The 25,173-nt window shown below is 45.0% G+C and overlaps 1 protein-coding gene across 6 annotated transcripts in view; it reads right to left on the bottom strand.

Moving 5' to 3' along the window:
- ADARB1 (adenosine deaminase RNA specific B1) overlaps positions 1–25,173 on the bottom strand; it is a 1,064,814-nt gene that overhangs the window by 508,061 nt on the left and 531,580 nt on the right. For all 6 annotated transcript variants that reach the window (XM_069615858.1, XM_069615857.1, XM_069615861.1 and 3 more), the window contains one exon: positions 14,496–14,534. The gene's annotated coding sequence lies outside the window, so the exon portion shown is untranslated. The remainder of the gene's footprint in view (positions 1–14,495; positions 14,535–25,173) is intronic.

The raw sequence follows: 25,173 nt of genomic DNA, 5'->3' as shown, positions 1-25,173 counted from the left end.
AAGATACAGCTATAAATCGCCTCCTTGACACAAAGCATTACACAAGGCTGCCCCTAGTTACTTAACTGACAAATTGATGAGAAGAACATCCAATAGGCCTACTAGAGTTATTAATACAAACTGTCTTGTGGTACCGAGATTCCAATCCACAAAAATTGGCGGCAACAGTTTCCCTGTGAAGGCCGCCAAACTTTGGAACTCCTTGCCCCACGAGCTGAGAGCTGACCAACCCTATCTCCACTTTAGAAAGAGCTATATCACCCTTCTCAACCGGACTGAAGACTAGTGTAAATTGAGACATTTGCACAACTGTATAACATTGCTACCCTCCACTGTAAATTATTCTAAATTATTGTACATTATTGCTGGAACTCACTGTATTGAAAATGTATCTTATCTGAAAGTTCATATCTATACTTTGTCTTGTAGTTACACTTATGTCATATTGCTATTCATTATGTAACTTTGTAAGCTTTGCACCTTCTTATTGCTGCGCACTCTTACCTCTGGGTCTGGTGCGCATTAGAAATTCAATAAACAAACAAACAAACATGGAAGATTACGCCTTCCAGTGGGCACAAGAGGAAGGTCTCAACCCTAAGACATGCTTTATGCTGGGAGAAGTCCAGCACCAATTACATTCTTTCATCAATATATTTTCTAGAACCCATCAAGGGAATAGTTAAGATCTTAGGGTGAGCAGGACAAGCATCCGAGGTTAGAGTGTCAAGTGTTAATCTTGGTTATGGGCCCATCGCAATTGAGGGTAAAAGCCTGCCCACTGAGGCTACCATCACCACCCCACTCCACGACAACAAGCATCTCCTTTTTATTTCGAAGCTGAAGTCTCTGATTTTGATAGGCTGAACATGTCCTTTAGGAACTTGTTTTGATCAATGTCATGAATAGTGTTGAAATATACTTCTACCCAAAGCAGAAAAGGTTTCCGATCTCTAAGCATAGGTAACCCACGCTCTAATTTTAAATGCATTCATATGCCGGATTCCCTGGCATCAACGCACGATCTTTGAATACTTTCGTAGACGCGCTCGGGGTAATCGCTCATTGCAATGCTATGTAGACATTGTAAGAACACTTTCAGGAGTCAAGGATCAGTTGGAATCTGTAGACAATCCATGACTGCCCTCCAGTGGCAGAGCGTGAGAAGACCAGAACAGGAGATTTAAATCACACTGCGGGATGATTGGTGCATACAAAGATCCGACTCTGGGACTGACCGGCCTTTGTTGAACGTAGCATTGTCTGCACCCCTTCCTCTGTGCATTTCAACGGAACCCCGGCTTTGACTGCTAAAATTCATCATAAAACGATATGAATTGTCGAATGTAATTTTGTAGGCCAGGACATCTTTCATTTAGCAACATTTGAGTTAGAAATCACACCTTTATACAAACGGTTTAATTTTTAAAATGGGGCTGGGGGGCGTCATTTACAAGGTGAGGGGTGTTGGTGACCCAGGAATTACGATGTCCGCCTATTATTTAGGGGGGTCTGTGCTTAAAAAATGTTTTAATTTCAAAGTTAGACTGTTATAATATTATATTGATAAATTGCAAATACGGATATTCTGCATTTAACACTGGAGTGTTTTAGCTGTTCAACGTTGAGGGAAGTAATCCACGATATGTTCTTCAAAGCGACTGCGAAGCACCCGAGTATGAACCTTGGGAGGCGGCACACAATCACGCAGCCACAATTATGATCTAGCAGAGACATCGGCTTGGTTCTGAGTTAGTGCAACATACGCACATGGCACGATAACATCGCACCCGGGTGAATAGTGTCGCAATAATCTATCAGCTCTTACCAGAGGCGACATCCACGGCTCAGAAAGGCCGCTAGGAGGCAGATCGTAGACCCAAGTCCCCCAAAGAGGTTTGACCTCACACCAGTCCTGCACATTTTGGAAAAGTGAGATGGCAGAGGAAATACTCTCACCACTGGCAGTAAAATCAGGAAACGATTTTTACTTTAGAGACCAGCGACCATCACTCATTGTCCACATCAGTGGCCGTAACCCGACTGAATGGAAATAAACAGAGCTCCAGGTGATCCTCATAGAGTAACAGGAGGACCAACCTCTTCCACGTCCCGTGCAAGCTGGGCCACAACAGTAACCGAATCCAAGAAAAGCAATTGTAAATGCAGCACTAAGTTCTGGTAACCATTTTACTGCTACAGCATTTAGGCTATTGCGTACTGTACCCACTGGAAATGGCCATCATCTACTTCCTTTCCAAGTCTTATCTCCTACTAGTATATGATCGCAAAGGATTGTGGAATTCAACAGTGTTCTTTGTTGGATTCGACGTTTAGATCTCTTGAACACATGTTTCAGCATATACTAATCCACTCAGGATGTTGCATAACATGACCCACTTCCTCAGTCTAGTTGCAGTCATAATCCTGACCCTGTGGTGAGGGGGGATAGCTCAGGGGCAACGTGTTTGTCTTGCAAGCAAGACAACGCATTGCAACAGTTTTTAATCCCAATCTCGTGCTTGGAAACCAATCTCTGGTATTAGGCGCGTTATAAAAGAACAATTATAACGTAAGCAGAGCATTTTACGAATATGTGGGAGGAACATCCAGTCGAAAAAACGTTACAGTTGGTAAGTAACTTGTTCATCGAATGGATTGTGTCCTCCCACATATTCCTCATCTTATGATAGACTCCCATAGCAGTAGTAATTTTGGAGGTGGGAGTACTAGTTATTTTTGTCGTGGACGGAATGGAGTACCACTTTGGCAAATAAACCTTCATTGGAAGAAGCATCTAAGCAACAATGCTTGATGAAGGCATGCGTTGATGTCCATGTTGCAGCTGAACAAATATCTGCTGCAGGGACAGCCATCCCACTAGTGGAATGGACTCGAAGCCCATCCGGTGGGTCCTTTCCCGTCAATCTGTAGCACTCCATTATAGCCAAAATGATCCAGCGGAATATAGTCTGTTTTGTCACTGCTAGTCCCAATTTATGGCCAGTATAACCTATAAAAAGTTGGTCATCCTGACGCAATTTTGACATTCTTGAAATGTAAAAACAGAGACCTTTTAGGGTCCAGTCTATGCAATCTCTCCTTTTCTTTGCTCAAATGAGGAGGAGGGTAAAATGTTGGTAATATGATTTTTTGTGACAAGTGAAAGTCAGAAACTACTTTTGGTAAGAAAGAGGGTTTAATCTTAAGAAACACTTTGTCCTTGTAAAAAGTAGTATACAGAGGTTTGCATGAGGGAGCATGTAACTCGCTAACCCTGCGGGCTGATGTTAAGGCCACAAGAAGGGCAGTTTTTAATGTTAGAAGCCTCAATGGACAGGAGTGCAGAGGCTCAAAAGGTATACAAGTTAGAAACTTAAGTACCAGATTTAAATCCCAAATTGGGACATGAAAAGGGATTGGAGAGTACACATTAGTAAGCCCTTTCAAGAAATGAATGATCAATGGAATTTTGGAGTAGGAAACCTCTTCCGAGGAGTGCTGTCACGCTCACCTGATTCCCACGGAGGCGCAGGTCTGGCTTCGAGTGCTGATGCTTCTTCAATGGTGAAGCGCAGGACTCTGAAGATGGACAGGAAGGGCCCCTCTACTCTGGCTCACAGGAATATTCCCCTGTGCGTGAAAAGGGAGTATTACCTACTGACAGAATAATGCTCAAGCCTCCCACTCTCTTCCAACCCTCCACGATACCCTTCCACGATTCCCCGTGAAGTCTCACCTTAGGGTCTGGAAGGATGAGTTCTCCATCCTGCTTCTGATGCAGGGGCGCGTTGAATCCGTTACTTCACTGGATTTAGTTTTGATGGGAGTTCAAAATAAGTTTGACTATTCAGGTGAGGCGTTGTAAGAGTTCTGTTGCAAGTTCAAAAGTTCAAGCTTAATAATAATGTTCATTGTCTTTTTGCAACAAGCGCTAATGCTTATGTCTTTTTCCCCTTAGGGGCCGGGGTTCGGAATGCCGGAGATATGGCGCCGACCCGAAGTGAAACGTGCAGTTCCAGTAAATGACAGGTAAGTTCTGGATGAGCGTTCAGGTAATGTCTTTGCATTCGCTCATTCAATGTCTTTGGGCCTCATTACACGGAAGGCGGTGAGCCATGGCGCGCCATGGCTCATGCCGGTAAAATACCGGCACCGCCTTGGCGGAAAGGGGATTTACTGCCCCATTCCAAGGTTGGAGGGGCGGTAAATCCCCCTTCCGCCATTGCCCTTCCCCATTCCCATTTCTGCCCCATAGGGCTCTATGGGAATGGGGAAGGCGCTATTTACGGCACCGCAATTTTGCGGTGCCGTAATTAGCTCCGAGGTCCCTTAGCGGGTTGGTTTTTAACGCCTGCAAAAAGCAGGCGTTAAAGCACCAACCCGCTAAGGGACCTCGTAGTAAGGCGGTAATGGTTAACGGTCACCGTTACCATTAACGGTGGCCATTAACCATTACCGCCTTCCGTGTAATGAGGCCCTTTGTCTTTTTTCCCCATAGGGGCCGGGGTCCGGAATGCCAGGAAGCGGCAGGACCCGAAATGAAATGGGAATGACCCAACAAGTAAGTCTTAGAAGGAAACTGAGCCTTTCCTATTCCCTTCCTTCTCTCACCTTGTTTTCTTGTCTTTTTCTCTCTAGGCTCAGGTGCGGATCCGGATGATCGCTGCTGAAGATGGAGGCGCCCAGGAAAGGTGAGTGAAATGTAGCGCTGCAGCGATCGAAGCGAAATGCTTTTAAAAATGATGTCTTCCCTTTCAGGATCGTCGGTGTGATGTCTCCGTGATGCAGCTTTAGCAGGTAAGGTCTTCTTTCTCTCCAATTCTCTCTTATCTCCCCTTGCAGGCGACCCAGGATGCTGACAGGCGTGGCTGAAGTCCAGATGCAGGAGCTGACACGGTGAGCGTCCAGCTGCGAGGAGCAGAACAACGCGAAGCGTGAGTTGCTGATCGGGCGTGGTTTAAATAGCTTTGGGAGAAGTTCCAGATATGTATCATTCCACCGATCAGGTATGTATCCTTCCCTGACCACACCCAGGTGGAAAGTAGTCCCACAGGTAAAGTAGTTCCATTCAGGCCTCAAGAGGGCCTGGATGTGGCAGCATGGTCTGCATCAGGTAAGTGCACATTTAAACACTTGAACACATGTCTACCTTTATGAGCCTGGCGCCTAAGGCGCCAGGACAGGGGTATAACATGAGCCTGGCGCCAAAGGCGCCAGGACTGTGTCCAAAGGGCCCCAGCTTGGGCCCGCTGGCCCTTCCCTGGGGGGAATGATGCCTGCCTCTGGGGTTGCTGGGTCGGACCTGGCTCCTTGGAGGTAGGCATCATGACAAGTGCTTAAAAATGGACAGCGCAGCTAGATATCCTTTAATTGTCCCAATCTGGAGCCCAAGATTGGCTAGATGCAATAGGAAAGAAAGCACCATTGGGGTGCCACACTGAAAAGGGTCCACATTCTTATCCCTGCACCAGATACTGAATTTATTCTAACGACATCGGTACAGGGATTTAGTTGCTGGCCTTCTGGCCGAAAGCAAAATCTTCATTACGTCATCCGGAAGATCCCAATCCTTGTATCTCAACCATGCGTGAAGGTTAAGTGTTTTGACCTCTGGATGGAGAACCCGACCTCCTTCTTGCGAGAGAAGATCCTCTCTTTGTGGAAGACGTATTGGAGGGCAGATGGACATGTCCAGAAGGTCCGGGTGCCATGTCCTTCTGGCCCAATCCAGGACAATTAGGATCATAGTTTTCCCAAACTTTCTCAGTCTCCTGATTACATGAGGAATCACGGGGACTGGAGGAAACGCGTACAGAAGTGGAAACTTCCGGTCCACCACGAACGTGTCTCCTAGAGCTCCTCTCGGAGGAAATTCCATTGAGCAGTACTGTTCGCATTTCCGGTTGACCGTGGTCATGAATGGATCCACTTGAGGTGTTCCCCAAAGGGTGAAGATCTCCTGAAGGACTTCCTGAGCTAGCTCCCACTCGTGGGAGACTGTGCTCTGCCTGCTCAGAGCGTCTGCTGCCGTGTTCTGCTCTCCGGCTAGGTGAACTGCCGATAGCGAGATTCCTTCTTTTATTGCCCAGAGCCAGAGCTGCATTGCCTCTCTGCACAGTGGTAGTGATCCTACACCGCCTCCTCTCTTGTTGAGGTAGTACATGGCCACCGTGTTGTCAGTCATTATCAGGACATTCTTTCCCTGTACAGAGGGAAGGAAGGCCTTCCGTGCTAGTCTGATTGCCCTCAGCTCCAATAGGTTGATGTGTAGGTTGGACTCCGATGGAGACTAATGACCGCTGATTGTCAGATCGTTGGTGTGGGCTCCCCACCCTGTGAGTGAGGCACCGTCACTACTGTTATCTCCGGCCATAGTTGCCAAAAAGATTCTCCCTTGAGGATGTTGTCGTTGCAAGCCCACAATAGTAGATCCTGAGCAACTGCACTCGGGACTTGCTCCCCGAGAATTGGGACCACTGAGTTCTGAGGGCCCAATGAAGAGATCTCATCCTTAGTCGATCCTATGGCACCAGAAAAATGCAGGGTGCCATGAGGCCGCGCAACCTCAGTAATTGAAGGCCGGATGATGCTGGGCATTCTGGAACTTTGATACCATCTGCAGAATGTGGAGAGCTCTCACCTCAGGAGGCGAGGCTTTGCCCGAGGAAGTATCCAAGACTGCCCCGATAAACTGGAGCTTTTGGGATGGTATCATGCAGGACTTCTTGAAATTGAGGGAGAAGCCCAGATTATGAAGAAAGTGACAGGTGATCGACAGATGTTCCTAAGCTTGTTCGGGAGAACGCGCTCTGATCAACCAATCGTCCAGGTAGGGGTAGACGTGAATCCCCCCCCTCTCCTGAGACTCGCTGCCACAACCGCCATCAGTTTGGTGAAAAACCCTTGGGGTGGAGGTCAGCCCGAATGGCAGAACTCGAAACTGATAGTGAGAACCGCCAACTGCCAACCTCAGGTACTTTCTGTGCTTGGGATGGATTGGCACATGAAAATTAGCATCCTGTAGGTCCAATGATACCAACCAGTCTTGCAGCTGAAGAGCCTGAAGGATCTGAGAAAGGATAACCATCTTGAACTTGTCCTTCCTGAGGAACTTGTTCAAGTTTCTTAAGTCCAAGATGGGTCTCAATCCTCTGTCCTTCTTTTGGATGAGAAAATAGGGGGAACACCAACCCTTATTCCTCTCCGCTACAGGTACATGTTCTATTGCACCTTTCTCTAGCAGGGTTAACATTTCCTGCATAAGGAGCGGATCTGGAATTTTGACAAGAGTTGGTTCCCGGGTGGATGGTCCTGAGGCCTTTTTAGGAATGGAAGTCAGTAACCTTGAGCAACTTTCTCCAGTGCCCAAGCATCTGAAGTAATGTCTTGTCATTCTTTCAGATGCTGTGAGATTCTACCTCCGACTGGGGGTTTGTGTGATAAGGCCTCAGAGTGACTTGGAGGCGGCTGAGGGCAAAGATGCTGTTCCTGAGGCTGGTTTTGCTCTTTTTTCTCCTCCACCACCACGAGCGACATTTCTTTGACCTCTTTGTAAGGCCTGTCCTCTTCCTCTACCAAAAGAGGAGTAGTACCGAAAAAAGAACAACCTCTCCAGGAAGAAGAGCCTGAATAAGGTTTCTGAGGCTGTCGCATAGAAGCGCTAAGAGATTTAGATGCCGCTTTTGAGGTCTGCAGTTTTTCTAAGCTTTCATCAGCTTTACTGCCAAACAGCCTCAAGCCATCAAAAGGCATGTTGAGTAGTCTGGCCTGCACATCTGGTGCAAACCCCGACTTCCTCAACCACGCAAATCTGCGTAGCACAACGCTTGCAGCCATAGATCTGCTGATACCATCAGCAGTATCCAGTCCAGACTGGAGACATTCCCCCATTGCCTCCTTTCCATCTTTGACAATATTCAGGAGGCCTTCCCTTTCCTCGCCTTCCGGAATATGATCAGCCACCGCCGAAATGCAGTCCCACAGGGTATGGGTGAACCTGGCCAGGGTACAGGTGATATTTGTAGACTTGAGAGCCATGCTTTCTGAGGAAAAGACCTTATGGGCCCAAGTATCCACCTTCTTATCCTCTCTATCTGGGGGGATAGATGAATAGGCTGTCTGCCTTGACGAAGTTGCTGCCTCAATAACCAGACTTTCTGGAGTGGGATGCCTACATAAGTAGTACATAAGTAGGCATCCCACTCCAGAAAGTAATCTGGGTCAGAACTCGCACTTCTGTACTTCTTCAGAAAATTACTGTTGACTGCAGAAGCAGTATCAGGAACCTCCCAGTTTTTTTCCACTGTCCTCTGAAGTGCCCCATGGAAGGGGAGAACTTGGTCCTTCTGGGGGCCCTGGTCGAGTAGATCAGTCAGATCATCCTGATCAAATGTGGGTGATGATCTACCCCAGCCCATGTATTCCACAACCTTAGTCATCAAACTCCTGTACCCTGAATCTGCATGTTCTGCTGGTTCAGGTCTTGCAAACTCTAGCTCTGGTGACGTATATCAATGCCACTAGCAGAGTGAAGGGTATCACACAGGTCTCTCATTTTCAATTCTGGATCGATTAATTCTTCTGGAACCTCTCTGGTACCATATTGCACTCCAAAAGGAGACACTTCTTCTGTGGCACTTTCTTCAAATATAAAAGACAGACTTAAAGAAGTCTTGCTTAGGAAAAGGAGTAAATCTCCTTTCCTGTGCCTGAGTTTGGGTCGAAGGAATCGAAGGAATCTTTGATGGTATCTTTGAAGGCACCGATGAGTTCTTCGACAAAGGCATTGAAAACACCTGTGGCTTCGATGTGGATGCCGTCGGCACCAATGGTGTCGACAAAGTTGCCGCGGGCTTCAACGATTTTTTGTCGATGTCGGGGAAACACTCGATTCTCGATGAGTCTTCGACGATTTAACGTTGACTCGAGATTTTCGATGTTCTCCTTTACTACTGGATTTTTACACAGTAGTTCCCGACTTCCCTGTGTCGTCCAACGGAGCGACCGGGGTCTGGCTCTTTTGAGGGTTCTTTGAGGGGTTCGAGGCCGCATTCTCAAACACCTTCATCATCTTCCTTCTAAATTCATCCCATTTTCTTGGGGAATCCGTCTTAGTCGGACATCTTACCAATTCGGTAGACTTATCAGAGGAAGAGGAGGGAGATCTATGTCTCCTTTTAACCTTCTTTGATGAAGAACATCTCGATCTACTGTGTGATTGAGACCTCTTAGAATGTTTACGGCGATCCGATTCTTTCGAATCGCACGACTTTTTATATTTTTTTGACAAGGCTTTCGAAGAGGCCTTGGAAGCTACCCGCCCCACCGCCAGTTTACCTTTTCTCTCACGAAGGGCCTTCTCCGTCATCGGCTGACAGGAGCCACAGTCACCGGTTCGATGGTCTGAACCTAGGCACCAGAGAAACGCAGTGAGGGGCTGTAATCGATCGATCGGCAGTTGATACATTTTTTGAACCCCGTCTTAGGGGTAGAAGGGGTGGAAGAAGACATTTTCTTGAAGAAAATTTCAAAGCACGCCGTTCGAGAGCGAAGCAATCAGAAAAACGGAACTGAAGCCAACTGGCGAGGCACAAGCTACTTATACTGATGGTGACGTCGACACGGTACGGAGCCCATCGAGGGACATCGATGCCACGATATTGTGCACAGCGCCCTCTGCTGAGAATTTATTTTCCGAATCAGCAAAGCTGGTGCATACGAATATCATAAGATGAGGAATATGTCGGAGGACAATCCATTTGAAAGTTGTCATTTCTTTATAGAGATGGCGGGAGTAAATTAAGCCACATTCACCCATTTTCTACAAGCGTAAATGCACAATAATCCATACCTCCAGGATCTCTGCACATCGAAGCAACAAAGAATTATCTTCCCCTACCACATCCTTCCTGAAAATCGGTTCTACGCAGATAGGACGGACAAACATTACTCGGCCAAACCGGCAAAAGATATTTGAGGCTAATCCTCATACATTTGCCCTGGATCCTGGAAAGAACAAGGATCAAGTTGAAGATTCATTGCTTGACATTCAAATGTCAGGCAGACATTCTGCATCAGACTACCTACCTATAAAACCAAATCTCCCTGTCAACTCCCCCAAACCCTGCCAAGTACAGATGCAACGATGGTGTCCTGCAGCGGGCCCCAAACTGTACCATAACTTACATTCACATCCGGTCTCACAAACTCGGATCTCATTCTGTAAAGTATTCTACATTTTCCTTGGCCCCTGTAAAAAACACCTCTAATGAATGCCTCCTGAAAACATAGTGCAGGCAATGAACTAGCCAAGAAACTATACCCCGCTGGCACTCTCCCTTTTTATTCAATGACCCTTCTCGTACACCACAAATAGTCTACATCTATGTTGAGCCAATTAAGTTTCATGTGCACAGATTGGCAACTACGTAAATAGATGAATGAAAGAAATACTTGCTAACATGTGAGTGCTCAACTTCAATTGGTCACATGACCACCATGACTGGCTTGCAAGGACGTACATTACAGTTCTCTTTGCTGTAGGAAATGGATCACGTTCTACCATGCAAGAAGAATATTACAGAGCCAGGTTATCATGGAGAAAGCCCACTTCAATCACAAAACTAAAAGAACGCATATGTAGGTCATCTAAAAAGGACAGCTAACCAATACACGAAGGGCCCATTTTACACTTGGTTACAACACAAGTAAAGCCACAGAGGCCTCCAGTTTGCTATTGGGGTATGGACACATACTAAGCCACAGACGTGGTAAGATGGTGTTAGATTTACATATTTGCACATGGGAAGAGGATAAAGGTATTTTTGGGCTCTGTGTACAGTAGCCTGGTCTCGGGTGTTAAAGTTAATGGGTCTGTTGAATGCATAATGATATGTGCTATATAAAAGAGGCGAAGGCAGTGGTGCTACACTTAAATGTCTGCCCACACACAAATGCAAAAACCACATGAAACAAAGATGAGCAGCAGTCCTCCTGTGGGAAGCAGTAAACATTGTGGTGAGAGAAGGAGTAAGTCACCTTCGAAATATAGCAATCAACAGCTTCAAAGACTGTGCAAGAGATTGGAAGCGAAAAAGGGCAAGGTGGTAACGGATCCTTGAGAAAATCGCCAATAATGCAGCTCCCACAAGGAGTGTACACATGATAGGTTAAAGATAATTATTAAAATAAAACGATACTGTAGCGTGCTACAAACCACCAAAGTAGAATGATGCTGTGAATAAAATGTACCCAAAGAAATGCACACAACCACAACCGCAAAGGAAGAAAGCTGTGGAAACAACTCACTAACAGTTACTTGATGAAATAAAGCTGAAGACAAGGCAATCAAAACATATCCCCGCTGTGTGGAGGGCAACCATATTAATGTCTTCGAGAGGATGCGACTTTCGAAAATTATCCTATGAAAAACGAATGAAATACTTACATAATCACAAGAGAAGACAGCAGAACTAAGATGCCCACTTCTTTCATAAACTAAGAGCACCCAAGAGGGCCCCATTCGGCCTCAAACATAGCAGTCCAAAAGGAACTAGATTGAAAATCGATTGTACTTGTAATCACAATGAAACCTGTTACATGTGGGTGAGAATTCAAGCAGGACATTTTTTAACTGTTGGAAGTAGGAGCCTACCACAGTTCAGACATACATGAGATTGGTTACGAACAGGAGGCATGGAACTTACAGGAACAATCCACGCATTGTGAACAAAGATTGGGGAGGAGGTACTGAGAAAAGTCACTTCAGCAGCTGCTCACAAAGTCGATTAATATTAGAATATCTCAGAACTAATACAAGCCGTGAGAACAAATTTGTTTTTCAAGAACCATTAACTTTATGTAATCTAATGATTGATATTTTAGTTAATCCATATAGGAATTCACCATCTTCACCAAGCTTATTTAACTTTTTTTTATTTATATAGGATTTCATCTCATTGAAAATCTGCAAACATTCTATCCTACGAAATGTTTTAAAATTCCATTTGTTCTTTCCATAAAATAGAAAAAAATGTATGCTTTCGCTAATGGAATCCTCTATATAGTTGATAGCAAATGGGAAGTATTTACAACTTACTTGGATCAAAAGTAATAATTGGTCTTTAGCCCCATATAAATAAATATGCTTACCCCAGCCCACCCAGCTTACTGGTTTGTCCCCCTGGAAGTCTTATTGCTTGCTTTTACATATTCCATATCAGTTCACTTCAATTCAATAAGTATATGATATTCACGGTTCACTTGATGTATTGCAGAATACCTGCTTAGTTTTATGATTATAATGAACTTACTGTAATTACCAATTCACTACACAGAGAAAATACGCAGTGGCATATGAGGAATATCTAAATCAAATGCAACCCCGGTGTACGAGGAGTTTATTTGTACAACTCTAATTTACTATAAAAAGAAACACCCTGCTACGGGGGACCAGTGTCTATTCTGCAAACCTAAAAAGGAAACTGTCGAGCACTTCATGTTTTCATGTCCAGTGACAATTGCCTGTGTAGTAAAAGCTTGTTGGCGTGCCTCAGAAAATATGGAATTAGGTATTTGTCACTGGCAAATCCATAGAGCACCCACATGTTTCCGCAGTGAGTCACGTCCTGTGCAAGGTGTGGCTGAGATGTACCATGGTTTTTCAAAACCTTGGGCACCAACTAGGTTTAAGGGCCTACAGCTAGGTTTTGGCAAGCCTGATGTTTTAGACATGAAGGATGAGATGGGATTATAAGAATTCTAGGGTCTGCAGTCTGTTTTATGTGCAATTTTATTTGTCTTAATCCCACATTTTGGAGACATTTTAGGATTTATAAAATCATGCGGAAGTGATGTTTTGTTTGAAATGTGTTTAAAGTAGTGTCACGTTATGAACTCACTGTGCCATGATGCTTTTATGGCTTATGTCCGAATAAAGCTAGAATGATGAACACAGGGGATAACTGAGCTACTTAATACTAAGTGGCAAAGACTGTAGATGTCTTTCTTTCCCTGCTTGCATTGTAAAAAGGAAGTTGAGTGGGTGTTCCAATGGATGGTCTTCAGCATGCGGTTTCAATATTTTCTTACTTTCAAAACAGTGTTAGGGATTTATATTTTACAACAACTAGTGCGAGTTAAGGTCAGAAGCATCTTACCCCTTTTGGGTGGTTTACAAACGCACCGTCGTATTATTATCCTTTCATATGCATACTCTTTAAAAAGAAGGCACAAGGCCACATAGCACTACATTCATTATTAATGAGCAAGAATCCTAAAATAACTAGATTTACTTTTGGTGCTTTGCACAGCACTGTATTTAGAAGGAGCCACTTCCAGGCATATATTTACAGAAACAATACCAATTCAAGTAGTATTGGTTTAAAAAAATCAAACCGCTTAGGTAGACACCCCTTTTACCATCCGCTTCCCGCCCCAAAACTTCACTTGCTAATTCATTGGGTTGGAAAGAGTTTATGTATTCCATCATGGAAGGGGCAGTATGAAGGGTGGGAAGAAGTGGGGGAGAGTGGTGTCTTCCAAATGCCCGGTTCTATAATTAGAGGAAACTACATTCTACAGTAACAATGAAAAGATGAACGATCTATTAAAGCAAAAACAAAGCTGATAATGTGGCAGTCATCCCCTGTTCCAAGTTTTGGAACGGGGGATGAAGGCCATTAGCACCCCGGGTTGCCAAAGTGGTAACCCAGGGTGCTAAAAACAAAAAAATGATTTTCCTTCCTACAACGCGTCACGCAGCATCTGCCGCCGCTGAAATAAGATAAGAAGGGGGGCGGGGGGATTGGCGTCGGAGGGGCCGGCCGGCTTGGAACGTGAGCTTGTACCAGCAGCACAAGCCTACGCTAGCCTCCTGATTGGCTGGCTCCCCGCCCAGGCTGCTAATGTCAGTTAGATTTATGCCTTTCCCTTTCCATTCTACCAAGGCTCTCTAGCACCTATTAACACTGTCACTCTCCTACAGTAACACTTTACATTCATACTAAGTATGCCACCCGAACATGGCAAGTCAAAGACCCCCTCCCCCCCACAATCAGACTTGAAACACAAGACTACACCTTTATAACCAACCTATGTAATATATCCAACAGACAATGGATCTTAGCAGTTTGAGCCTACAAGGACACTCCTCCTGTGCATAGATCATTTACAGCTAGGAACAGCTAGGAACAGACAAGCATGTATAGCTCAGGGTACTTCAGTTCTGTACTCATCAATAGTAGCAAAGCTATCTTGCATTTCCTGCTCTTGCCGCTAACCTAACCCTTCCCGCTCAGTTTCAGATTCACTAGAATGCCTGTATAGCATTCAACAGGCAGCAATACATGAACATGATTTACCATCCGTGAATAGGTCAGAAATTGCATGGACACCCTGGAACACCTTCTCATATTTGTAGCCAATGATGTCAGGACAGTATTTGAGACATGGCTTTCCATGAAAGCAAAGCAACTGGTCACAGCAAGGCCTACCTGCTTTGATTGACTGAAAGGTTCTTCAGTGGATGGAATCTAGGAAAAAAAGGAGAAAAAACACATTGAAGGTATTGCGCCAGAGGTGATTCAGACAACAACTGGATTCAACTTGATTATCAAAAGCTTCCTTCCAGTGGCCTGCTAGTATATGGACCACCACCACATGGTTCCACAAACAAAACACTGACATTACCCAACGCCCCAATACAAAATGACTACACAGTCTACAATTCACATTTTAATTTGATAGTTCACACAAAAAAGCACATTCCGCAAACCTTTGCTAAGTGCAAAAGACGAAAATGTTAACATGTATTCAGTAAGAATACATCCAAATGCAGGACACAGGTAACCTTACTCTCACTAGAACCAACAAGCTCAAGTTGTGGACCTTTGGTAAAAGTAGTCACTGATCTGAGTGTTTTGATTGAGCAGGGCCTGCGCTAGGATTTGCGGGGCAATGGGCAGTAAAAGATGTGCAGCGCCCACTAATTTGAATATTTAGCGATATCACTGAAAATGGCGACAGAGAAAGTGTCTAACACACAAGGGAATCATGGGCAGTTACATTAAAAGAAGTGGCCAGGAGGAAGCCAAAAGACCTTTGTCCTACAGGATCTCATAGGGTCAATACCAACTTGAAACCATCTTATTCTCAGAAGTAGGTAATAACACTAGAACCTGGTTGTCAACTAAAAAGGATCTGGCAACCGCCCTGTGGTCATAATTATCCTTCTGGTTCTGGTGCTCTAGAGCCTTGGACAGGTTTGTGTTAATCTCCCTCACTGCTTGCATATTCGACTTCAATTTAGCAGCAGCCCGACATATGGTTAAAGGAGTATTCTCTCTCTCTTCCCAAGTTTCTCGAAGCATATCGAGAATATCCTGGGGTTCCCTACCTTATAGCAACTCAAATGGGGAGTATCCCAATGAGGACCACTGGGTTTTTCTTTCTGCAAAGAGGGCCCATGGTATCATCAGGTCTCAGTTCTTCCCATTAGTCTCTATCAGCTTCCTAAGGTTATGCTTTGGTGTTTGATTAAAACTTTCCGCTAGGCCATCCGTTTATGGATAGTACACTTACACAGAGGTCTGTAGTGTCTTAATGTTAAGCATTTCCTTCGCTTTATGCATAAGGCGGGACATGAATGCTGTACCTTGGTCAGTCAGTATTTCCTTAGGAAACCCTACCCTTGAGAGGAAGGGAATTAGGTGTTAAAGAATATTCTGGGGTGTGTTATTTCTCATGGGAAAAGCTTGAGGGTATCGGGTTGCAGAATCTGGGATCACTAGCATTTATTGTTACCCTATTCGCAGGGCTCCAGCGGTCCCACATTGTCCATGGCTATTCGTGAGAAATGGACTTCAATAACTGGGAGAGGCTGTAAGGGTCCTCGGGATATGGGGCAGTTGAGGTTTTTTGGCAGCTTTAGCAGAAAGCAACATAGGATTTGATTTTAGCATATACACTGGGCCAATAAAACTTTGCAAGGACCGGATCCTGAATTTTGCCTATCCCGGCCCTACAGATAGCCGGTGTATCAGCCACTTATATGCCCTCTAAGCAAATACTCCCACAAAATAAAAAGGAGTAAAAATACTCCCAACAAAAATGCGAAACAAACATCGGAACATTGCCCCCCTTCTTTCATCCAAACAGCTCCATGGATAGGTTTGGACCAGGAGTGGAAGGCCACAGAAAGAAGCTCTATCATTATAACTTCCAGGTCTGAAGAGTAAACATTGTACCCTGTAATGTGCATATATAAATTGGTGCTGAAAAAATATTTCTTACTAAACATTTCTGTTTTACAGGTAAAACATTTTTACTCGCTTATTAAAATACTCCCACTGGGAATGGAACTTTTTATTCCCAACTTTACAAAATAGGGAGTAAAAAACTCCCACTTTCAAATCTAATCTAGAGCACTGCCCTACCCCTTGAAGTCCACCTGTTAAATGGGAATGGCCCAGTTCCATTACGATCTCTGCTACTTCAAGGGATGATGAATTGGCACTTACAGTTTCCGCCCCCTCTACATACCCTCGATACTTACCAATTCCGTCCTCCTCTACATACACTTGATATTTTTTTGTAAAAAAAAAAAATAATAAATATAGGGTCCATTTAGTCTGGCTAGTCTGGCCCCTTTTTTCCAGATACAGTGTTTCAAAGGGTTTCTGCCAGATTCAAGTAATTCCTCTAGGCAATGGTCAGATCCGGCAGGCTGACTGTATCATCCTGGTTGGCCTGCGGTAGAGGATTTACATTTTCATCAGCCTGCCCAAATCCTAGGTTATCCCCTCGGTGGTGGAGAGATCAACCTCTTATAAATAAGGGGTCCGGGCCCACTCTAGGATCCCCTGGGCTATGGGACTACCAGGTCGTATTGTGTAACTCTGAACCCCTGCATTGTATAGCACGATCTTTACTTCTCCACTATAGTCTAGGTCTATGATCCCAGCAGCTACATCCAAGGAGTGATTTCCAAGCCAACCCCGACTTGGCCAACTGATATATACGTCCCTTTTGGTGGGGCAGTGCCTTGGCGGGAAGTATTAGTCTCCTTTCCTCAGCAGAGATTTTCACTTGAGCTAGGACAGGGGTCTGCAACATGCGGTTCTCCAAATGTTTTGGACATCAACTCCCATGCTCACTGACTGATGCCTAGGGCAGGTGGGCTTTGTAGTCCAAAACATCTGGAAAGGCAAAGGTTGCAGACACATGGGCTAGGCTAAACAGGTAAAACAAAATAGATTGGGGGTAGATATGGAAAGTTTAGCTCTCGGGTCAAACCGTTTCACGAACAAGTGGGTCAACCTTTTGTCAGGTTGTTCTCATCCCACTTGTGACACCACTTGCAATACGTTTGAAACAGGAGCCAGACGAGTAGACATGATATTTAGAATTTTTATTCTCTCAAAAAATGCCCGTTTCCCTAACTCTGCGGTACTAAGTCCTACTGTATAAAAACAAAGGGAAAATGGGCACTTGTCAGGGTGTCAAGATGGTGCAACACAAATGAAGTCCACTTTACAGAACCTATTATGGCCTACTTTCTATCCCTATGACTTCAAAAGAAAACCTAAAACTACCAACCACATTTGGGCTTTGCCCAATGAAAGGGGTGGCGGCTGGCTTCTCACCTCCACCCCTGTGTCTCTTTACCATAGGCCTCTGCCTATGTCCATAGTCCCAAGCATATGACTTGTGTATTGCCTTCCCTGGGCTCCCGCCAAATCTCTCTGGGTTCTCCCTTAACTGGTATTTCTCAGTTTTTCTCCCTTCGGATGAGCCTTTCCTCTGTTTTGCTTCCCCAATCAGGGATCGTTTCAGTCACTTTCTACCCACTCTGAGACTCCTCGATATACTCCCACTCTCCAGGGCTTCTCTCAATCTTTCTCTTCATCTCTCCCAGTGTTCTTCCCACTCTGGGGCTTTCCTCTTTTTGTTCCCTCTCTGGGCTTCCCAATGTTTTTCACACCCTGTGGCCTGAATCTGTTTCTCTCCTCAGTCTCTGGTTTCTTGGATCTCTCCCTGCTCCGGGGCTTGTCTATCTCTTTTCCCCTATCCTGGGGCCTCTGGGTTTACTACCCACTGTGTGGCTGGTCTTGGCTTCTCTCCCCACTCTGGAGATTTTCAGATCATTCCCTGCTCTGGGGCTTGTTCTTATTCCCAATCTTGGGTTTTACTGATCCTTCCCCACTCTGGGGCTTCTGTCACTCTTTATCCCTACCTCGGGGCCTTTCAGTGTGCTCCCCACCCTGGGGTTTCGCTGGGCCTTACCGACTCTGGGGCTTTTTGTTTCTCTGCTCTGCCGTGCTGGCCATCTCACGCTCTGCTAGAGCCACTGTGTACCGACTGGTGATGGGCAGAGCGCCTCAGGAGCAATCGCGGTAGAGCCTATTTCTTCAAATGGTAACAAAATCAGCACTGGGCTGGTACCAGGCAAAACAATCTCTCCAGCCTGCATTTCAACAACCTCTCTTCCCACATCCCTGGCAAATCATCATGACTAACTTGCCCTCTCGGTTTCCCTCCTTAATCACGTTTGGAAACTGGGCCAGTGCAATGATTTTTGCCACCCTAGGTAAAGTGTCAGTTTGGCGCCCCCCACTCCAGGTCCCAACTAACCCTTCTCAACCAACCATCCACTTTGTGTTACTGATTGCTGCAACCCATTACCTCCACCTAAGCCATTGCTCACGTCTTCTGCTGTGGATGGACCCCATTGCACTTTCCTCATGCTAACCTCCACTCAGAGCATTATTTATTCAAATTTGTAGAGCGCGCAACAGCCCGAAGGCATCGTGGCGCTTGTTACAGACACATTTCTTGGTTACAGAGAACTATGAGAAGCAGCACAGACATATTACAATACCATAAACATATTACAATACGCGCATGAGAGATGATGTGGCATTGTGGCGCTTGTCAGAGAGAGATTTCTTAGTTACAAAAGAACAGAAAAACAGAGCATGTTACAAGCATAAGAAGGGGCAGACAATCGAAGGGTTTAGGCGAAAAGGGAAGTTTTGAGTTTTTTGCGGAAAGCCAAGAGAGTTTCCTGATCTGATGTCAGTGGGTAGTGCGTTCCATAATCTGGTTGCAATGTGTGAGAAGCCTATCCCACCGGCTTTGGATCTGTTGATGCGTGGGGATGCGTGGGGTGTGAAGTTGGTTGGCGTATTGAGTTCTGGTGGCCCGAGTGGAAGTGACTTTCTTCATAGTCTATGATGGATAGGATGGCGATGAGAGGGTGAAACATTTGTATGCGAGGGTGAGGATTTTGAACGTGATGCACTCTTTAACCGGGAGCCAGTGAGCTGCCTGTCTAGCCTGGGAGATATGTTCCTTTTTGGGGATGCTTAAGGCTGCTTGAAGCGCATTATTCTGTGTGACTTGGAGCTGATGGAGGTTTTTTTCAGATGTACCTGCTAGAAGGGCATTACAGTAGTCTAGTTTGGCACCAATGTTGGCTCTGGCTACTAGTAGATAGCTGGGCTTGGATAAGTTAGGTTTTATGGCGTTTATTAGCTTAGTGGTTTGTGCTGAGGCGGAGGTTATGGCGCTAACCTGTCATCATGGATAGTGTGGAGTCTATGTATACCCCTAGAGTCTTCACAGATGTGGAGACAGGGATAATGGTTTTGTCAATTGTGAAATTAGCATAATGCCGGTCGAGTTTGGCTCGTGTGTTTTTTAAACCTAAAATGATGATTTCCGTCTTCTCCCCTTTGAGGCAGAGGCCATTAATTGCCATCCAGGGCTGTATGGTGCAGTATATTAGGTGAAGTGCTTCAGAATCTATGTTATAGATTCCAGTGAGTGGGAGAAGTACCTGTGTATCATCAGCGTAATTAGTATATGCGATGCCAAGTGTGTCAAGCTTGTCGAGGAGGGGCTTTGTGAACAAATTGTACAGTGTGGGTGCTCTGCAGGAGGCCTGTGGGACTCCGCAGTGGATGGTTGTGGGGGCCGCGTTGGCTATGTTGGAAAATACTTTCATTGCCCTGTCTTCCAAAAAGGAGGTGACCAGAGGGCTGCTTCTTTAGAGAAGTTAGCAGAATGGGTAAGGTGCGAAGTGAGGTTCTTGTGGTCCACTAAATCGAACGCAGTCGAGAGGTCAAGAAGTAGCAATAGGGCTGGTTTTCCTTTATCCATGACTTGATTATTTAAGATCCACCGGAGCTGTTTCCGTGTCATGTCCTTAGCGGGAGCCAGATTGTCTAGTTCCAAGAATGGAATGAGTTTCAAGGAAGTGTTGGATCTGACTATGGGCGGCTTTATCCAAGATCTTGAGGAGGAAGGGCACAGTGGTTATGGGTCGGTAGTTGTTGGCTGTGTTGGGTCTAGAGTGGGTTTTTTCAGGAGGGGGCGAACTCACACCTCTTTTAGGCTTGCTGGGATGATGCCTGATCTGAATGAGGCATTGATGAAGGCTGTAAGGAGTGGTGCGAGAATGTCAGCGCATACCTTGATGAGCTTAGGTGGACATATGCCTCCTTTGCATGTGGACGGTTTTATGTTTTTAAGGATGTTGGTAACTTCTGTTTCAGTGATCTTGCTGAAGGAGAAAAGTGGTTTGGTGAGGTTGGTGGGAGAGGGGGTGGAGACTGTTTGTTTCGGTCCGGGGAGGTAGGGTTTTACAGTGGTCCTGGATTTCATTTTGCAAGAGATCAATTTTGTTTAGCATGGCCGATTGAATACTGGCACACCAGGCTTCATCTTTTATGATCTTGTCAGGGGAGTTTGGGGGCAAAATGAGCTCAATGAAGATGGCAAAGACTTCCTTGGAATGAGAGTTGGCATTTGAGATGCGAGCATTAAAGGAGTTAGCTTTGGCTTTGGTGATGGTGGCTTTGTATAGGTTGGAGATTATATCAAAGCAGCTTTTGGTAGTGACGCTGGGGTTAGATTGACAGTTTAGTGCTTACCTTTTATGGGAGCTAAGGGCCTGCAGTTCTTCTGTGAACCAGGAGTTGGTGTGCAGGGACTTTAAAAAAAAAAAAAACTCTTTCAAGTGGAGCTATAGCTTTGTAGGCTTTGGTGAGTGTGTCTTTGTAAATGTCTGCTAGGGTGTTGGGGTCACTGGAGAAAGGGGGGGCCAGTGCTCGAATATTTAAGTGTGGGCGGAGGTTTTCCTGTGTGGGTTTCTTAGAACTTCTTGCTTTAGCTTCGGGGGCAGGGTTGGGTGTTTTTGAGATAGCAGTGATGGGCAGGGAGAATTCAATACAGTTTTGGTCTGTCCATGGCATGGCTGTATTGGAGGTGATGGTGGTGAGGCAATTATGGTCTGCAGCCCAGTCCAGGGTGCGGCCTTTGGAGTGAGTGGAGCTCGAGACTTTTTGTGTGAAGCCTAGGTCAAGGAGTTCTTTGGCGAGGGACGGAGCAGCTTTGTCTTTGGCGTCATTGAATCCTAGGTTAAGATCTCCAAGTAATGGCGTCTTAGTGGAGCTTTTTAGGTTGTCACTGAGTAGGTGGATAAGGTGTCCCTGAAAGTTGGAAGGGAGACCTGGGGGGCGGTAGAGCACGTGGATGTTGACGGTGCTGTTAGGGGACAGCGTAAGCTTAGCAGACAGACTGTCAGAGTTGCTAGCCGGTGGGTGACTAATGAGTCAGAGGGAGGGTGTCTTTTTAAAGGAGGGCTACTCCGCCTCCTAGGCGACCTGGTCTGTCCTGTCTGTGGATGGTATAGCCTAGATGGAGAGAGAGGGCGACGGCTGGGCCGGGTGCCTCATGTAGCCAAGTTTCTGTGATGGCTAGTATGTCGAGGTTCAGATTGGTTAGTAGGTCGTGTATTTCTAGGGCGTGTGCTGGGAGGGAACGAACATTGAGGAGGGCACATTTGGTAAGTGGTGTAGAACCAGTTTTGATTACAGTGGAGATGAGTGTAGCGGTTGAATCTGAGGTAGACTGTGTAGGCCTGATGGATGGTATACTTAAGTGAGAAGGTGTGGACATGTGTACAGTAGTGAGTTTGGTGTGTGGGGGGTATCTAGGGTTCGGGTGGGAGCCTAATCGAAGATTCCTGTGTGCAGTGGGTGTGGGAAGACACTTGATTTATGGGTAGCGTCTGGGATCTGAGCCTGCTGAGTCTACCGGCTAAAATGGTGCAGGGTAGTAAGTGAAACTGAGTGCGTGCGAGTGGTGTGGATGTAGTGTGATAGTACAGGTGGACAGGGTGGCGTAGGGAGGGAGAACTGAGGTGATCAGGTGAGGTGGTGGAGGCGCGCAAGTGGGTTTGGTGTTGTTCGTACTGGGACAAAGTGCAGTGAGGGCGAGGCAGAGTGCTAGCACAGTGGTTGTGATAAGGCTATGATGCTTGATTGTGACTTTAGACAGCATGGTGTTCCTTGGAGGGAGCAGCGGGCAGCAATGTCGGTTTCAGAAGTCAAATTAAAGCCTCTGTGTTTCATAAGTACAGGTTTATTAAACCAGTCAATGATACTATAGCAACAACAAATGTAATACTGAGGCATATGGATCTCATACTTTCTGTAAATTATATACAGGCAATACAATACAGACAGTAGGAAAACAATTTTGGTAATACATACTAGAGACCTGTAAGCACATAAGCATCACTACCTGGTACAAAATATTAAACTGGTCGAGTCCCAATTACTATGAGATGTATAAATTCAACAATAATTTGCAATATGTCCCTAATTAACAGTCTTAAAACTAAAAAAGTGAAAAACAGTGAATGACTCTCCAAAACCGTCCAAAAACCCAAGAAACGCTGGAGCAGACGTGGTGGTCACCTGTTGGCATATGTTGACAAACCATGAAACATATGTGTCTGGTCACGGTCAGCAAAGCCATCATGTATACACAATGCCTTTGGTAACCCAGACAAATAAAACTCATCCAGGCCTGCATGTTACTTCATACCAGATGTGCTAAAACAAGTGAAAATGCACGTACATTAGAAATTAACTTTCAGAGCTTTCATTTTTCGCAAACATAGACACAAGGTTCTCGATATCAATGTTTTGAGCAATGTCATTTTCTTTTGACAAGAAAGTCTTTCTTGCATAATCGAAGATCTAATATAACTTTTGATCAACTTTAGCTTTGAAAAGCTTCTTTCGCCAATTGTCAATGAGTCCACATTTTGTAAAGCTGCCTCAAGCAGTCGTAAAAGATTTGATGTGTTGCCTTAGTATCCAAATGGTGTATAAGCCAAACACAGAACTAATTTGATGTAATGGAGTAAATCTCTCTTATACAGATTGAAGGGCTGTGTCAACAATGGTAAAAAAAAGTTCTTTGAATTTCTCCTTGGGGCTTACAAATAGGTTCATCTGCTTCATATGTGAACTGCTTCTTCCTTTGGAAACGGACAGAATGATCAGGTTCAAAGCATACAGGTATTTCCAACTCTTTTGCAAGTGCTGCTCAATTCAAAATGAGAAGGGGTCCTCATCAGTGTACCCCCTGAGCTTTGATTGGAGGAGTTGAGCAGGCCAATACTGTTTGGCAGGATGCAGGAATTGAAGGGTGAAGTCGGGGATGCTAAAAGCAGAATGTTGCAATGGCAGCTGAGCAAGTTAGGTAAAAGTTGCAGAGATCGGTTTATACCTTCCTGTACATTATATGGCTTTTCCCCCCTATTCCTGCTGCAAATTGTGCTGTAAAATGTGGTGCTTCAACATGGGGATGTTTCAGCTTCCACGCTGTTCTCGTGTGGGAACTTCTGCCCCATAGTGAAAATCAAAAGCTGACACCTATGAATATACGCACAGTAAGTGTACACATGTTAAAAATATACAAGTTTGTCTCAATTGACCTATCACTTTAAAAGAGTGCATAAGACAGAAGAAGAATGGCATTTAAAATTCTTTTTATATTTTTTAAATCGACACCAGAACAATGACCTGAGAGGGGACATTTTCCAATAAGTAAACTGGCAAAGTATGGCAAAGTATAAAAGGTGCCCATCTTTTAATCCCAACAATCTATAGTGAAATATTCCAGAGGAAACTAAATCCCAATACAAGACATGTGTTTTGATGACACGTATGTGGTCTTTCGGGGAAGTTTCTACACTTGGAACATGACAACCTTCATGAAATTCTTGTAGCCAAGCTCTTGAGCAAGTTTGCCAGCCTCAAAAATACCCAAGCAAAGTGGCATCCACCCTCTGAAAAACATGTGCCCACCTACATGTATCCTCTACTTGTGCCCTGAAAAGCAACACATGGCCACAATGCGGGAAGACAACCTCTCCAAGATTGCAACCTCTTACCACATCCTGGGCATATATAAATGACTTGCATGCCCCCTCATTGTTTCCCCTGAGCCCATGTTTGGCTTTGAATTAAACTGTTTTATAAAGAGGAATTAAAACGTACACCAACCATAGTAAGGAAGTCACAACAATATATAAATACTTATAGAAACATGTTAGGCAAAAAAGTGTACAATTGTGGCATTATTCTCCCCCATCTTGAATGGGAGACTACCAATACCGGAATGCAATTCAGCAGGCCAAAAATGGCCTTTGAGTTTTGAAAATGCACTTTCAAGAATTAAACTCATAACAAAAAGTAATGTGCGACAAGGTTACCAGTTTGTGTTTCAATGTCTGACAAATACAGGCTTTTTATAGGGTGTGATGAAAATATTACATTCTACCAAAAATAAAAGCTTTTGGGGTGTTAAATATGAACACCTGAAAACAATGGAGTTAGTTTACAACTGCTTTGTATGGTACATTTTAAGTTGCCTGGAGGAAGGTGTAGCTTTAGGCAGATAACTGGTGGTTTGTGTGTGCTTTTACAATAAAAATGACCCTTTGCATTTCTTAACAAGGAAACGTTAAGGACGTCTTGGAAATGGGCGATCACTTGTAAATCGCTCACACTTTAAAAGCTCTGCCAGACACAAGAAAGTGATAAGCCATAATTATGCGTCCTTTAGCTTATGATGATCCGCTGGGGGTTGGGGGTAATTTGTCTTAAGAGCATCACAGGGGCTTGGACGGTAACACCATAGCCTCGCTCAGACTAACAGCAAAGTACTATTTTTGTTCAAGGAAGCAGCACAACCCCAGTTTAAAATGTTGTGACTTGGTATAGTAGGGGCAGGCACTGGTGTCTGTGGACCCCACCCTGTTGACAGCGAGGCCCTGTACCACCACACAGACTGCACATGCCTGGGAAGTCT

The sequence above is a fragment of the Ambystoma mexicanum genome, chromosome 9 (assembly GCF_040938575.1).
Source record: "Ambystoma mexicanum isolate Mex_15411 chromosome 9, UKY_AmexF1_1, whole genome shotgun sequence".
NCBI classification, from domain to species: Eukaryota; Metazoa; Chordata; class Amphibia; order Caudata; family Ambystomatidae; genus Ambystoma; species Ambystoma mexicanum.
The sequence above is the reverse complement of the archived record's forward strand: the minus strand, read 5'-3'. Positions and strand labels throughout refer to the sequence as shown.